The sequence below is a fragment of the Penaeus chinensis genome, chromosome 35 (genome assembly GCF_019202785.1).
Source record: "Penaeus chinensis breed Huanghai No. 1 chromosome 35, ASM1920278v2, whole genome shotgun sequence".
Lineage (NCBI taxonomy): Eukaryota > Metazoa > Arthropoda > Malacostraca > Decapoda > Penaeidae > Penaeus > Penaeus chinensis.
Genome location: NC_061853.1, coordinates 27,441,322 through 27,458,821, shown reverse-complemented (window position 1 = coordinate 27,458,821; position 17,500 = coordinate 27,441,322). Strand labels below are relative to the sequence as shown.

Sequence of the window (17,500 nt, the reverse complement as noted above, 5' to 3'; positions counted from 1 at the left end):
TACTCACACACACACACACACACACACACACACACACACACACACACACACACACACACATGTATGTATGTATGTATGTATGTATGTATGTATGTATGTGTGTATATATACATACAGTGTGTGTGTGTGTGTGTGTGTGTGTGTGTGTGTGTGTGTGTGTGTGTGTGTGTGTGTGTGTAAGGTTATGTATGTGTGTGTGTGTGTGTGTGTGTGTGTGTGTGTGTGTGTGAGGTTATGTATGTGTATGTGTGTGTGTGTGTATATATATATATATATATATATATATGTATATATATATATGTATATATATATATATATATATATAATGTGTGTGTATGTATACATACATATACACACATACACATACATACATGTATACGCACTTACTATCTCTTACTATATATGTGTGTGTGTGTGTGTGTACGTATATATATGAATTTATTTAGATATTATATATGTATGTGTGTATATATATACATATACATACACGTACATACACCAAAATGGTTCATTGGTTCAGGCGTTGGCCTCCGACCCTCGCGGCCCCGGGAACAAATCCCCACGCGGCAATTGCAATAGAGAGGGCCATAGCAAAGAGGACTTTGCAATGACAAGGTCCTGTGTTCGTGCCCAGCCGACTCAACTGTGAGTATGAAATGGCTTCGTGCTGAGGCCAGGGTCGAGGCGGAAAGGAACTGGCCAGCCTGCCGCATCATTCCGCGGCTTAAATTGCATGTTCCTCTGGGGACATGCCACGGCTGTTCAGCAGGATGAACTATCCATAATGTGATGTATTATATATATAATATATATATATTAATTAATTCACATATTTATTTATTTATATATCTGTGTATGTATGTACACACACACACACACACACACACACACACACGCATGCATGCTTGCATGCATGCACATATCCATATATGCCTATGTAAATCCATACTTGTATTTACATATAGACTGTATGGTTGGGAGGTAATAAAGGATACAGACTAATATATTTATATATCTATATATAAACATATATGTATGTATCTGTGTGTATGTATAATTAATATATATACATATATACATATACACATATATATGAATATGCACATGTGTGACCGTAATTCGCTCCCCGCCGAATACCAGCACAGCACAGACTCAGCGCTGCAGGCAGATAATATGCAGATAACACCACTGCAGAACCTGGATGTTCTGGCAGCGATAAGCGTGGCCTGATCAGGAAGCGGCAAGGGCGGCGGCGGCGGCACGTCCGTCCTATCTAGCGAAGCCGAGGAATGCTCATTGATCGGAGCATGTTTATGCCACACAACTTTGGGAGAGGGTGTGTGTGGGTGGAAGAGGGGGCGAGGAGGGGGTAGGGAGGTGTGTAACTTGGTTTGGTAGGGGTGGATGTGGGTGGGTAAGGAGGGGATAGGGGTAGGAGAGGGGGGGGTGGTAACTTGGTTTGGTAGCTATGGAAGGGGGGGGGGGGTGAAGGGGGGTGGGAGGCAACTCGGTTTGGCAGTGATAGGTTTCCCAGGAAGAGCTCAAGTCGCATTATTATCTTTAATTATGAGTCCCTAGAACCCATAGATAAGGATGTTAGTACTTACTTACACGTCAATGCATGCACACAGCAAATAAATAAAACTGCCGAGTTATCTGTTTGTGATTTCCGAGGACTTGATTTGCTCTGTTTTGTAAGGGAATTCGTTCCGTTGATTAATCCCCGGATCCACGTCACGTATCCAACCGCCTTATCTACGGCGCTCATCCAGGTCACTCAGAGTCCACGTGGCCTGAACGTCACAGTCGCCACATGTGTAGCTTATTAGTTCAGGTGGACATGTCCGGCCTGGTTATAAACAGCTTTTGTTTTCATTTCATTCAGCGTTTCAATTTTTTTTTTTCGATCGTTTACATATATATATATATATATATATATATATGTGTGTGTGTGTGTGTGTGTGTGTGTGTGTGTGTGTGTGTATGTGTGTGTGTGTGTGTGTGTGTTGTGTGTGTATATATATGTATATATATATTTATATATATATATATATATGTATATGTTTATATATGTATATGTATATATATATTATGTATATGTATATGTTTATATATGTATATGTATATATATATGTTTATATATGTATATATAAGTATATGTATATATATATACATGTGTATTTATATAAATATATATGTATATACATGTGTATTTATATAAATGTATATGTATATATACATGTATATGTATATATATATGTATATTTATGTATATTTATGTATATGTATATGTATGTGTATATGTATATATATGTATATGTATATATATATGTATATGTATATATATATGTATATATGTATATATGTATATGTATATGTATATGTATATATATATATGTATATATGTATATGTGTGCATATATATGTATACGTATATATATATATATGTGTATATATATGTGCATATATATTGTATATATGATATATATATAATATATATATATATATATAATATATGTATACATAGGGATTATGTATATTTGATATATCTATCGATTAAATTGTATATATGATATATATATATACATAGAGATTATGTATATTTGATCTCTCTCTCTCTCTCTCTCTCTCTCTCTCTCTCTCTCTCTCTCTCTCTCTCTCTCTCTCTCTCTCTCTCTCTCTCTCTCTCATGTATATGTATATGTATATGCGCGCGCGCACACACACACACACACACACACACACACACACACACACACACACACACACACACACACACACACACATATATATATCATATATATATCCATACATATATGTGTGTGTGTGTGTGTGTGTGTGTGTGTGTGTGTGTACATGCGCGTGCGTGTGCGTGTGTGTGTTCAATTGATTGTCTCGACTCTTCATACCGCATATATATCGCCTATTACCTGTTACGTAAGAAATATCTCGTACCTGCGTGAACGATCTGAACTTGGACATTGTTGATTTACAGTACCTTACGTGGATGACACATTACGCAAGCTACCGTAACTTTGTTTTTGTTACTTGGCAGTTGCCAGAAAGAGAAAGCTATTCCGCTTATGTGACCTTCTACTACTATCACACTGTACCTGATGTCCCAAGAAAAATTAAAATAAATGGAGTGACGATGGGAACATTTTACGGACTAAACGTGTGGGAATTGGTGGAATGAATAGCCTCATCAGAATAGATGGATTTATAAAACCCTTTAGATTTGCAGAAAGCATGGTGTCGTCTGAAAATCGCGTATTCCCGGTATTCAGTGGAGTATGTGCCCGCCGTCGTTACTGAGATCACTTGATAAATGATATCTCATGATCTTGCCCGGAAACACTGCCACGTTGCCGATACTACCTCTGCAATTCAAGCAAGCAGAGAATAAATACTCTGCTGAAATTTCCGAGGGTAGTAATAATATCCCTTTGATTAGTTAATTGTTGAACATTCTGCTGGTTCTTTTCGATTGTTCAAGAAGAAGAGGAAAGGAACATCGAGCTCAGAATGACACCTTCTTGCTTTCAACGACGAAGGAGACTTTCGACAGTTTCTTGTGGTTAAAGATATTATTGACCCACAGGCAGACGGTCCCTCAAGCCTTATCTGAAGTATTAGCTTTTGCACCGGCGTCACCAGCTACATGCCTCCACTCCAGGGAGGGTATAGATATGGTGTGAATTCTGCTGCAGGAAATAGAGCATGATTTAGCAAATTTCTCAACCAAAAGTGCAGGAAAAGATACTTTTAACTCTTCTTCTTGGAGAGCGATAACGTTTGCAGTTTACTTGCTGGAAGTTGTAGTGAAGCTTAAAAAATGATTAGCTGACAGCTGCTGGCACAGAATGGCTTCAAGATTAACTGTAAGGTTTGCAGCTTGTGTACTGTTTTTATATAGTAGGAATAACTTTAAGCAAAACCAGTGAATAACTTTTTTTGTGCGTGTGTGTGTGCCAAAACATAAAAACAAGGGTTCACCACAGGTCTTTTATCTATGCTAAATAAAAACCCAGATAAATATATGATAAAAATGGCTCAAGCCTCAATAAAGTTATGAGGGCACGTTTCAAATCCCCAGAATGTGATAAGAGTAGTGACTAAAATGCTTTCCTCGGGCATGGAGGAAAACCAAGTTTCACTGAAAGAAAAAGGCCTAGATCATCACACTGTAGGTTAACTAACAAAAGCTCTTTTATTTAGTTACATATAGTGAAAGCTGTCACTATATTCAAACGAAGAGTATCGGCATTTAGTTGTCATCTTCGCTAACTTTTAATATCTGTCCCAGGTTCTGACAGTGAATTATACAGGTCCAGTTCGTGTACCGCTGAACCCTCCTGGCGCCACTCATCGTCAGCTTAGGTCTCGTTGAGAAATTAGAATTAGAATTGGAGCAGGCCTCCACTTTTCAAGGCGCTCCTCACGCGATGGAGCTGTATATTGGGATGTTTCTGTATAATTGAAATGGCAAGCAATTGACACTACTTTTGGCTCTCATTTCAAATGCTATCACTTGCAGATCAAGGATCTAATGAAAGGAGAGAGTGATGATGGTGAAGGAGGGGAAAGAATAAAAAAGAAAAGAAAATTGTTGACATTGTGAACCTATCTTTTTCACCAATTTCTTACTGCATCATCCTTGCAGTGCATTCAGGCAAGCACTATATCAATTAAATGGATCTCACAGAAGACATCGCTGCAGATACATGTTATGCCTTCATTCCAAGGCTAAGTATTCTGTACTAACCAAAGATGGCAAGCTGTTTGCATCTCCAACTAACAGTGGTTGCTGGTTCTTATACAAAAGATTCACCCATTATTTGGATTTGTATCTCCATTTCCTATAGAGTAGCAAAATAGCCACCCTATATCACCATATAAATCTATTTTGGATGATTAGCCTTCAATTTTCTTAAGGAATTCTTTGACAGGTCAATGCTGTGGACTTTGATGGTCTGTATTCACGCCCATCTGAAACAGGGTATTAACTGGTCAGAGTCAGCCTTGTCCCTAAATCACTTCTAACCACCTAGTTTCATCCAATTATATTACAATTGCACTTCTCAAGGTCTGGTATATCAAGGTATATCATCTGAGGTCAGTGATTTGTAAAGTCCAGCTTTGCCCGGGTCTTATAGGTCCTTACCCCAGCGGCTGTTTTCAGAATGTTTAGTGGTGTTGGAAGTCATCACTGCAAATGTTCACAAGCCCACTCTGACGACCGCAGGCCTGGCTAGATTCCGGCATTTTTTTTTTTTACAGATTTATTGTTTTGAACTTCAGGAGAATAAAGATAGCGAAAAAGGTATCTACACAATTGAGTCAACGAAATACAAATACACGGAGTTATACAGGTCCATCAGAGAGGATGGGAGAGGCAAAACTCCATTCCCTCTTCCCCCTTGATATGTTTGCCATTACTTGCTCATTGGTAGTAAAAGCCATGTGTTCAAATGAAGCAACTCAAAGAAATACAAATAATAATTTAAAAATAATGAAGTTATGCAAGAAAACATTCCTCCAGGTAGGGTACTGCTAAGAACACAAAACCACCTAAATTGAGGAGGACCTCGGGGTGTGTTCCAATGGTGCAACCAGAGATAAAGTTTTTGGTATAGTTATCCCCGGCAGTATTGTGATGGATCGCCATTATCCCAACCCTGTCGGTATACTTGATTTTTTATATACCTCATAGGTATGAAATTAATCTACATGTTTAAATAGTGTTAAATGTTATTACCTTTCCTTATGTATTATGTAGTTATTTATTTATTTACTTTTTTGTTATTTATAAAGTTACTCCATGACCTATTACCATTAGAGAGTGCATCATCCCCCCCCCCCCCCCCTGCATTGTGTAAAGCTGGAAGTCGACGTGCCTTATCTAACCTTGAATGAGGAAGTGAGGAATTATTACCCTTTCAGCTAGGCCAAGGACCATTTCCTGGGGAAATAGGGGTTTCTTTGTTTATAAATATTTTTGCATTGTCTGTAGTCTACGATGGTCTTACAAGTTTGATAAGTGATTTAATATAGGTATATAATTTCATACACAGTGAAGCCAGCCTGCCAGGAAAGAACTACTAGGAATTATCGTAAGTGATGGAAAATTCTCAGAAAACGCCCTAATACAAGGATTTTTTTAAAACGGAAGCAAAAGCAAAGCAATTACACTACATCCAATTTCAGGGAATGAAAAATCTGGCAACTCACTTCATGGTCTGAAATCACCCATCTCACCAAGTCGCCTTTAGTGATCTAAATATATCTAAGCACATTTGTTTAAGAAGCGGGTGAGTACGCGAGGGATTGGGGTCGAGTTGGCAGTTATTTCCTTTCTTAAGATTGGATGTATTAAAGTAAACAATTTCGTATTGAGTAATACACAGCTATTCCTTTTTCTCGTTCTATCTTCGTCTTCATTTGCAGTATGGAGTTATGAATTTGACGAATAAGTAGCGTTTACTATTATGCAAATCAAACTTGATATAGATATTAGTCATGGAGTTACATATCCGGCAGGTTTAGCATATGTTTATATGGACATTTGCTTAACTTTGTCAGATTTGTAACTGGTCATATCTTGTTTCCCCTTTTATGCTTATACGTTAAACTATCAGATAAATCAGGAAATCTACTTGAAACAATCTTCGCATAACGAATTAATGTTGATGCTTTGTAATGGATTAATCAGTTCAATAACCTCTATTAGCCTAAAATTCCACCTTACAGATGTGTATAGGCCTGGAAGTTTAAAGATGTGTAGTGCCTTTTCTGTGTCACTCAACTGAAACGAGATACTGTATCATTGAATTTAAGTCATTACTTCATAAAAAGTACATGTCAGTGAGTTAAACATGATCATATTACCTTTTCTTCGGTCACGGGAACACGTGCACTGGCGAATACGAATATGTTTGGATATTGGTACATCTTTGAGACAATTCCAAGAAGATTCAAGTAAAAACATTGCATTTTGCATATATTTCTAAATATGAGAAGATCTAACACCAATAAAACCTTAAGTAGTTATAAGATTAAGTTGAAAATTATTATTCCTCTTTATATAAGTATGTATTAGCACGTTATATTTTACTTTATTGTACTTAAAATGTTAAAGAAAACTGTTAGTAAGCTTTATACTAATTCCCTCTCTTTCCATTTATCCCTATCTTTTCATTAGTCTTAATTACTAGTATCCAAAGTTTGGTTCCTTAATTAACCAGTTAATCAATATCAGGCGTTATGAAGTTTTGCAAGGAATTGATTAAGGAAAATTGGAATACATCCGAAGAATATTTCAGTTGTCATGGGAGAAAGACTGCATACTGTTGCTAGCAAAAATAACTCCTTAATTAATTTTCCTATTTGTTCTATTTGTTCTTTACATAAATATCAGTTATGTAGAAGCACAGTGAATATCAATATTCATTTTGATTTACTGCTGAATTAGTAATAGTGTAATCCGATTGGCAAAATAAAATTATTTGTGCCGTGGATGAAAGGTTCAGCTAATATTTTACATATCTGATATTAATGTAAAAAACAAACGTACGTGTGTGTGTGTGTGTGTGTGTGTGTGTGTGTGTGTGTGTGTGTGTGTGTGTGTGTGTGTGTGTGTGTGTGTGTGTGTGTGTGTACATATATAGATATATGTATATGTGTGTATGTATATGTGTGCATATATATATATATATATATATATATATATATATATATATATATATATATATGCAAGTATGTGTGTATATATATACACATGTATAGGTAAAAACATATACATATATATATATACACATGTACTTACATATACATATATATGTACAAGCACATATAAATATATATTTATGTTTATGCAAGTGTTGTCGCAGCACGACCCGCAACCCGCAGCTCCGCATACCTCACAAGGGCATTAGTTGCCCCCCCCCCCCCCCCCCTCAAGGACCACTAGTTTATACTTTTGCTTTTTTTTTTATACTAATTACACCAATATGGATCCGGTTATAGCTTAACATGCCCCCAGAACAACTAATTTTACGAATGTTTTGTTCACTTCACTCGGCTACATTAAAACAAAAATTAGGATTTTGAGATGGACGAGGTAAAATGGCTCCAACTTGTATAACACCATGGCCCTCGCCGACGGTAGAGACATCTTGTCCAGGATTTCCACGTAGGCATTCCCCCGTAAATCTGCCTGGCCCGCCTCCGTTAACTCCCCACCACTGCTGCTGTGCGTCCACTCAAACTGCCCAGCGATTTCTGACAGTCTGGGTGTTGTTGATAGCATCCATTGTAGTAGTTATGGACTGTTTAAAAATAATAATAAAAATAAATAACTAGGAAAAAGACTCACGGTAAGGGGACGTGGCAACTAACTACCGGCCACGCAGGCAATGCAAGCTCCTTATTTGTCTTTTATATGGCATATATAAATAAGTTTCGAATGACATTTACTTGCTCATCTTCCTCATCGGGCATGAAGGGTGCCCACTTCTGGCCTTGTTTCTATGGATCCAGTTGCTTGGTATTACTAGATCCTGAGAGACATGGCTGGCTTCAAAATACCTAATTTTGGTATTTCGTCTGTTGATAGTCTCAGAGTAAAGCTTAATTATGGTGATGCAAATGGTGTATGAGGTCTCTATTGCTAATATTGGCATGATATGAGTCCCTAGCCAAATCAACTCCGAAACACTAGTCAAACATTATGAAGCTTCATCTGTTTTGAGCTTTGAAAACAAGTACCGACATGTCCAAATCAACTCCCAGTGATCGTTTTGGTTTCATCTGTTTCAAAGTAAAGTTGCTTTTTTTTTTTTTTTAGAGAGTGTACATGGTTCAAGTCTGCACATCCAGGGAATGGACTTAGAGTGGGTTCAGGTCACCTGGTACTTTGGAGTATGGGTCAGCCAGAACGCCTCCTTCCAAAGGAGATCCAGTACCTGGTGGACCAAACTAAGCCAGACTTTGTCTTGAGATGAATGACCTGGAGACACATAGGAGCAGGCCACAAAGTACTAACCATTATATGTTCATGCTGCCCGTCCCATTGTGGATTATTCTTCTGTCACCCTGATTGCTACCAAGCCACAAAAAAACTTGCTGTCACATACAACAAGGGTGTTATTACCCTCAACTCAAAAGGAACTACTTATTACCCTTAACAAGTAGCTCTTTGCCCTGACTATATTGAATCCTGTCATGGGCACAGACCTTGATCGAATTTTCAGTCATGAGCTTGTCAAGGAGAAAGAATCAATACTGCCTAGACTGGAAGCATAAACCAAGATGGGCATTTCAGCCTTCACTTCTCCAGGTAGTAGAACCTACTTCACAGGTTTGCAGCAAGGGATGCCATATCGTGAGGGTAATAGACAATGCTTCTTCGCCCATGGCAGAGGCTGTTGTGATCATGGAAGGCCTGTCCCATGCATCCCAGCGGGAAGGACGTGGCTATACCTACAGATTTTAGGACAGCCAATGACAGTCTGCAGCACAGCATGCCCAATGACATCTTCCTCTTGACCACTGTGCTTACCATAGTGCAGAGTATTCGTGCTCAGGGTAGAATAATCATCATCAGCTGCAGCCCCAGCCACATATGAGGGAATGAGCTTGCTGACAGATTAGCTGAAATGGACAGGGGTATACCCTCAAATCCCATGATCATTCACCTAAGCTAAAAAATCTCAAGGCACAAGTCCACAGCCACAAGACAAGCCATTCTCCTTAAGCTACACAGAGAGGAAGCGAGAACCTGGCCACTGGCATTCTACAATTATAGAGGTGCTGAAGTCATTCTTCACAGAATCAGACCAGGCTACCACTGCGCATGGCAATTGAGAAAATTGACTATGCAGGCAGGTGTTGTAAGTATTATGGTAAGCTAAATACACCCTGTTACACTACAGAGTTGCAAGCACACAATAACTGAGACCGGGCCACCCACCACAGCAGTCCGGCTGGAGAGATTATGCCATTTGCTTACATAATGGCAGCTGGAACACCTGGGCACCACCGTAAGCAGTGATGATGAATCATTTGGAGACAGTTATAATTAGTTGCCTGGGCCATATATATGTAAGGCCTAGGCAAAGATAGCCTTTACAAATCTTGCTGAACTGAACTGACTGAACCAAGATCAGCAATCTTCGAGAGCACCTCAACACAGGAGTGCCCAGTCCTTCGCCAAATGGGCTCCGATATAGATCTCTACATCACCTTCAGCACCCTGCTAAACAGTGGGCACTCACATCTGGCAGATACACCCCCATCCACTACACTGGTGAACCTGGAGTGAAATGTCATGGCTTGTCGCTTGCTCACAGAGATCAGTCACTAGAGGGAGAGTACTTGTATCAGCACAACTCATCACTTGCTGCTCTGCATACCTCCCAGGTTGGATCACCTCATTTCCAAATGCTGTGACCTTATTGGTGACACGGACACCCCACAGCTCTCTGATTGGACTGCAGGCTCTCCTTGTTCTCTGTTTGTTTACACAGCCTCTTGGAAATTAAGCTTTAGGATCTGGAACCGAGATCCAGCCTCTGGGTTTGTACAATGTTTGTACTTATCTGGCGACTGGGGACTTTTTGGCTCCCTTGTAGAATTCCAACTTCACCTTCAACACCCGGCCATACCAGTGGGCACTTACACTCCCAAAAGAGACAATGATCAGTTCAGGTAGTAAGTACAACTTGTCTACTACACTGGTGACCTTGGAGTAATACATTCAGAATTTCCCTTGTTCACTTAGCTCACTCACTGGAGGGCAAGTACCTGTAGAACTATGACTCACAGCTCTGCATACTTTCCAGGTTGGGTCTCAGGTCCAACAACCTCGTCCTCACTCTCTCACCAGCAGGCCTTTCTCACGATTCACTGCCGAGACATGGCTGATTGACATGGACGCCTCACGGCTTTCTGATTGGACCGCAGGCTCCCCTCGTTCCCTATCCACTTAAATAACCCTGTGTACTTGAGCTTTAGGAACCAGAACCAAGATCAGCAACTCGAAATCCTCCAGAGCTCCTCAGCAAGCGGCAGCAAACAAAATGCTGCCCAGTCTTTTGCCGACTGGGGAGCCTCCAGCTCCCCTGTAGTTCTCCACTTCACCTACAGCACCTAGCCATATATCTACCACAATACTCAATTACTCCCCAAAAAACAATGATCCATTCAAGTAGTAAATGGATCCCATGTATTACAATATATTACTTACAGGTCTCCATTTTGACAATTACACACTGAATTGGCTGTTAATTTGAAAAGTTTCATGTATATGTAAACAGTCATCAAGTTTTAGAATGGTTTTCCACTCAATGCGACAGCAGGATGTTAAAATGTGATATGTAGGAAACTTAAGTACCATCTTCGAGGGGGGGGGGGGGCAGCTTTCCGAGGTATGTAGGTAAAGGAATGTGTAATAACATTATCTTTGTTCAGTGTGAAATTTTCTAAAGAATCGAATCTATTCCTCTCCTGATCTGCACCATATGATCATTTAGCTCTCTCCTGTGAGCACATTACATAAACCTAGCAATTTCTTACAGAATGATAAAGTTAACACATAAAGAACTGACTACATTTATGTTGAATATGTCTTTAAGAGTTGTGCTATTATTTTTCTTATGACTATGCTCATTTGGCTCATTGTGACACAAGTTATATTTGTATTTTCTCTGCCAGGGTACCATGCATTTTAGACACTCCTTAAGTATTCGCACTATGCTCTATGCAGGGTTTTTTTTAAGACCCACTCCCTTTCCTTTCTTCAAGCATATGTACTAAGTGACCTTGAAGCCACATTTATTCCTCACAGGAAATTGTTATATATTGCACAGTCTGCTTGTCACAAATACCAAAGCACTAGTGGAATCTGATTTTTTTCTTCTGCTTTGTTTTGTATTTTCATTTTCACCATTTTGTTAAAATATTTCCGTAAATGAGATGATTATACAAAATATGTTTTTTATTGATAGCCCATAATTATCAGTGCGATAAGAACCACAGAACTTAACCTTTCTGCCTAGATTGTGCTTTGTATTATAGTCAAGAGATTCATAATAACTTTTAGTATCTCTTGATGACTTTTGTCAACTTTCACTCAGGACCAGAGTATGAAGAGATATGGTATGAATATGGGTTTCTGGCACCTAAAATGGCAAGAATTTTTCCTGTTTCTATTACTTTTCTTAATTCAAGCTCTTCAAGGAAATGAACGAGAACGTTTTAAGACTTTGCATACATTCTCGTTCATAAGTAGAAAATTAACATTATTTCACAGAACATAATGGAGGAAACTTCATGTGGAGAAGCTCTATTGAAACAGCAAATATCCATATTTGTAGGTAACAAACCCCATGTTTATAAACCTGCATCTTAGGGAGGAAAACTATAATTTCCACATTTTACTTTTTTAATGAAATAGGAGCACATCTGGAAATGTTGACTGTTTTATAGTTTATTTATGTGAGGAATTACTAACATAGCTTTTAGAAGATCAAAAAATACAAATGCAAGATTTGCAAAGGTTCAAGGCTAACTAGAAGTATGGAATATCTCAAGTAATTACTTGAAAAAGACCCCAATGACCCAGAGGTTTAAACACCACATTCAGAGCCTGCGAATCAAGCATGCATTAAACAGATAAAGCTTATTTGGAATGTTATAGGTTAGTTATCTAGTTTAAAATTTAAGGTTGTACATTATATATGATTCTATGAATTCTTATCAGTAGCAGATGAGCATGTTTTATGCCATTGAAGTTGAACATTTGTATAGTTTTATTTTTTTCTTCTTTTTCTGTAGAGACTTGCCATACCCTGAGTCAATGACAGACATCACATGAACTACTGAGTTTTAACATCTTTCTGTTGATAATACCGTTCTCTTCCACTTTTCCCATTAAGTATGGCTTATTGATTTAGCAGAGATTTTTTTAGTTGAACCCCAAGACATTCCTTGGCACCGATCAGAATCACTATCTTAAGAAATCAAGACTTGCACACAGATATTCAGCAAAACTGTTGATGAATTATCATTCTGATCTCTTAAATGCAAAGTGGATATTCTATATCTCACATCCTGATAATTTTGATTTCAAAACTGGTTATAATATAATCATCCCGATTAATTTTCGGCCGCACATACGTTCATGGTCTTTATCATCCAGACTTGAGTATCTTGACCGGTATATTGAGCAAACCAGTTTTGTTTAAATAAAGCAGATCCACTGTTGGCAGACTGTTAATATGTACACTGAAAGCATATTTACACATGTATGCAGAGAGATATTACACTGCCACACCCAGAGCCACCTCATGAAATGCTTTGCCAGATGAATGCAAATGTATCATGAGTGTTTGGGATACAAGTTTTATGAAATTCGCCGGTTTGAGAGAATAATGTGTGAGCATTTATCAGGTAAGTGTTAACAAGCCATGCCATGGCGAGTAACTCTCCATTCCTTAAGCCTAGAAAAAATCAGGAATATTAAGATTGGAATACCAGATTCTAAATGTGTAAGAATGTAGTTCTCAGTGTAAGCAATTTTCATACAAACAGAGGTATACGTCATCCATACAAGAATCCTATGTTAATTTTTCTGTTTACAAGCTGTATCATCCAGTGAAAGCAATAGCAAAATGCAGTAAAAATGTTCGTCATCTTTGCTGGATTTGATTCAAATCGGAAGAGAGAGAGAGGTCTGAAACCGATACCATATTTGTACAGCACACCTTAGATTGCTATGGATCACGTACTATATTCGCAAATGGTTCGGAATCTGAAGACAAAGGTTGCGCAGCAGTAAGAAGAAGGAAGATTGTAGTTGGCAATCAGCCTCCGTTAGCTGTGATTTACACTGCACAGTCATATGCCATCTTTACAGCAGTCAAGGCGACGTATCTGAGAAAGCAATCCATATTAGAGTCTTTGCCTTGCAAGCTATCAGCGACCTACTTCCACCACACCTAAGAGTGACAAGAGTTCCAGCCAGGCTTTCAGTGATGTCAGCTTGCAAGTTGATAATTCTGGGTTGGATGCCTGTGTATTTTGTTGTCTTTTGGAATGTAAAATCTGATCACAGGGCCAAGGCAGCTACTTTTAAGGCATGTGATGCTTGTTCCCTTCCACGCAGTGAAACCTAGCAGTAGAAAAAAAGAGTAATTGAGGCATAATAAACTGCAAGACATTGAGAAATCAGCATCATTCTGACCAACAGGTTAAGAAAGCTGCGAATCGGGCATATGGGGATATTAATAACATACGTATATATACATCTCTCTCTCTCTATATATATATGTGTGTGTGTGTGTGTGTGTATTTATATATATATATATATATATATATATATATATATATGTATATCTGTATATATATACATACTTATACACACACAATTATGTGTGTGTGTGTGTGTGTGTGTGTGTGTGTGTGTGTGTGTGTGTGTGTGCATGTATATTTAATTAAATTTATATATATATATATATATATATATTATCGATATATACATACACATACATGCATACGTATATTCATATGCATATATACATATATGCAGGTTAAGGTTCTTCATATTTTTGAGTCGTGTCCAATGTTGCCATAGATGCGGAAGAGCCCTCACTGTCAAATTATTTTCTCTATGAAGCAATTTGAGCCTTGTCAATATTCGGCATATTCTCCTTGTTATTAGGAGTGTTCTTTGGAATTTTCAGACATACTATTCTCTCAGAATCTTATCTTAGATTTAGATGCTAGATTGCAATCTGGTAAGCCTGATAGTGTTTCGTATATTTTGTCAGCTTCTAGGGAAATATTCAGGAAGGTATAAATGAAGCCAGACTATGCAGTTATGTTTGGCAGATTCATAAGGACCATTTTCGAAAGCAGCAGCCAGAAGAACTTTCGTGAATCTAAGCATGCTGGAGGAGAGAGTAGTACATAGATCAAAATATTCAGACTTGCAATATTGAATCATTGCCAGTGAAATGTACTCTGTCCGTCACACCCCTCAGATTGTAGCATCAGGTTATATGTGATATAGCAGCAGTGATCTGGCATTCCAGGCAGTGAAGTATTAATGTTCTTGAGATCTTCATTAGTAAATGCAGCCTTGATAATAGATGAAGGATTTTACAATGAAACGGGGTTTTTATCAGTCTCTGATAACAAACACTGCTTCCTGCTTTATTTCCTGTGTTAGCATTGTTACACTTTAGGCAAAATTACGTCATTGTGTTTAATATCTATTTCAGTTATTTTTACCTGGAACCAGTCCTTGGAAAATAAATAGGGAATGTATTTTAACTGAGCAATTTAGATATGCATCCTGACCTCAATACATAAATATATAAGTACATTTACTTATAAAATAGTTATTAAATGCATTGATACATCCTTTGAGAATGTTCTTTGTGGTCTTATCAGATAACAACTGGTGGTATGATTACTTGTTTCCTTTCAGTCAGATTGGAACACAAACTCACCCAAACTCTTAATGCATATATATTATGCGTGTCCAATTTTGGTATGTATTTTACAAAATAGCTGGATACTTTTGCGAATCTAAAATTTGTATCTGCTTTTGCATTGCCCTTGAGGCTATGAACATGAAGCCTTCAGTTTTCTGTCGAATTTTGAAATAATTTCGAACAGAATTTAAATACTATTTTGTCTTAATATATAACCTCATCTCCAACATCTGCAGAGAGGACCTGCCTCCAGTGTTCCAACTTCATGAAACTACAGGAGAAAAGAGTTGTCTTAAAACTTGGGAGTGCCTCTTTTGGCCATGCGTTCAAGACTGCAATTGATATAATGTCATTCATTAGTACTGTCGTGATTCGATCTATGATCAAGCAATTTTTTACCAGTGCATATACTATTTCAACTATAGAAATGCTAAATTTTACATGTCACTTTATGAAAATACTTAAAGTGTACAATGATATGCATGGACATAATATATCTACAGTTTTACATGGGTATCTCTAGTACTTGAACAGTCAAGGCCTTTAATACAATTTCTCAGATCAATCCTTATATATGTCCGCATAAGGGATTAGGCCTATTATGTTACCCTAATCGCCCGAGTGTGATCTGGCCGATTTAGAGAGGAGGATGCATGATTGCGCTGCCACTGAGACCAGCAGCTGTAAAATCGCCAACCATGCTGATGCCAGCGGCTACACATACTCGACTAACATCTTCCATTCATATGTGGCAAGAAGTCGTACATTTTGACTGCCGACGTCTCGTCGTTGCCCTACATTCCAGTAGTTCTGAAATGAGAAGCACTTCAACTACCTTGTCCAGGTTTGTTGTCATTGGCATCAGTACCAGTATGGTTAGTGGCACCGTACCACTGGTATCAACTTTGACATAGCTGATGGCAACGGCATGGCAGCATGATCATGATCAAGTCTGACACAGTGGTAAATTGCCACAAATGATCATAGCGAATCTTACAGCACCTATGTGTATTACCATTACATTAGTGAACATTATTGACAATGCAGTAGACTGCTATTTAGACAGCGAAGAATATCATTAGGACACCTCACCTATCTGCAGTCCCCATGAGAATTTGCTCCAGTTGAAAAGAGTGAGTCTTTAGACTCCCCATGATACCTCCTTAGTGTATTTCTACGGCAACTCATACCCGTACATCCCACCTATCTGTTCCTTACGAGTGCTTTGAGGCCTAACATACACCTTGGAAACAAATTAATGCATTACCTAACCTGCACTTGTATGGCCCAGTATCAGTGAAGAAACATGGTGCCGTTACTGCACCTACTGCCAAAAAATAATGTTCATGGGCACCCCCCCCCCCCCCCTCATTTTTAACCATGACAGTTTCAGTGAATTATTACCATGTGTTAACAAGAAGAGAAAACAAAACCACCAAACCTTCCCTATCATCAGTGAGGACAAGACAATAACAAACACTGCCTGAGACGTTAAGACATGATGTATATCTTCCATTTAAAGTCAGGAATCCACAAAATTGACAAAGATCATTTCACCGCCTTTGCAAAGGAGGATTGCTGTAGGTACTGGATCATGACTGACCAATCCTGGCACTTGGCCACGTCAGCTTGGCCAGATAAAGAGTCGATTTGATAGAGTGAAGCTCCATTGGTACGATACTGTAAGCTGCAATTGTTCTTTACTGGTAAATCTTTACTACACTAATGGCAGGTCTTGTATGTATGTGTAAATATTGTATCGTCTAAAATCAGCCAGCAATTTCCTTTTTTTGTCAGAAGTCGTGAAAGATCTTAATCCATACCCGATATTTGCTTGGTATTGTTTGGGATACTGCTTTATACTAAAGTGGGGCATGGACACTGAAAGATTTTCATTTTTTCATAATTTAGAGCATAGATTCTAGCTAAAAAGATTTTAAAAATTTAGCCTATAATGGCCATGGTCCTAGAACATGACTAAGATAATTACATATAATTTAGAT

At 38.2% G+C, this 17,500-nt stretch overlaps 1 long non-coding RNA gene across 1 annotated transcript in view; it reads left to right on the top strand.

Moving 5' to 3' along the window:
- The window catches only part of LOC125044022, a 24,551-nt gene that overhangs the window by 1,840 nt on the left and 5,211 nt on the right, over window positions 1–17,500 (top strand). The window lies entirely within an intron of this gene.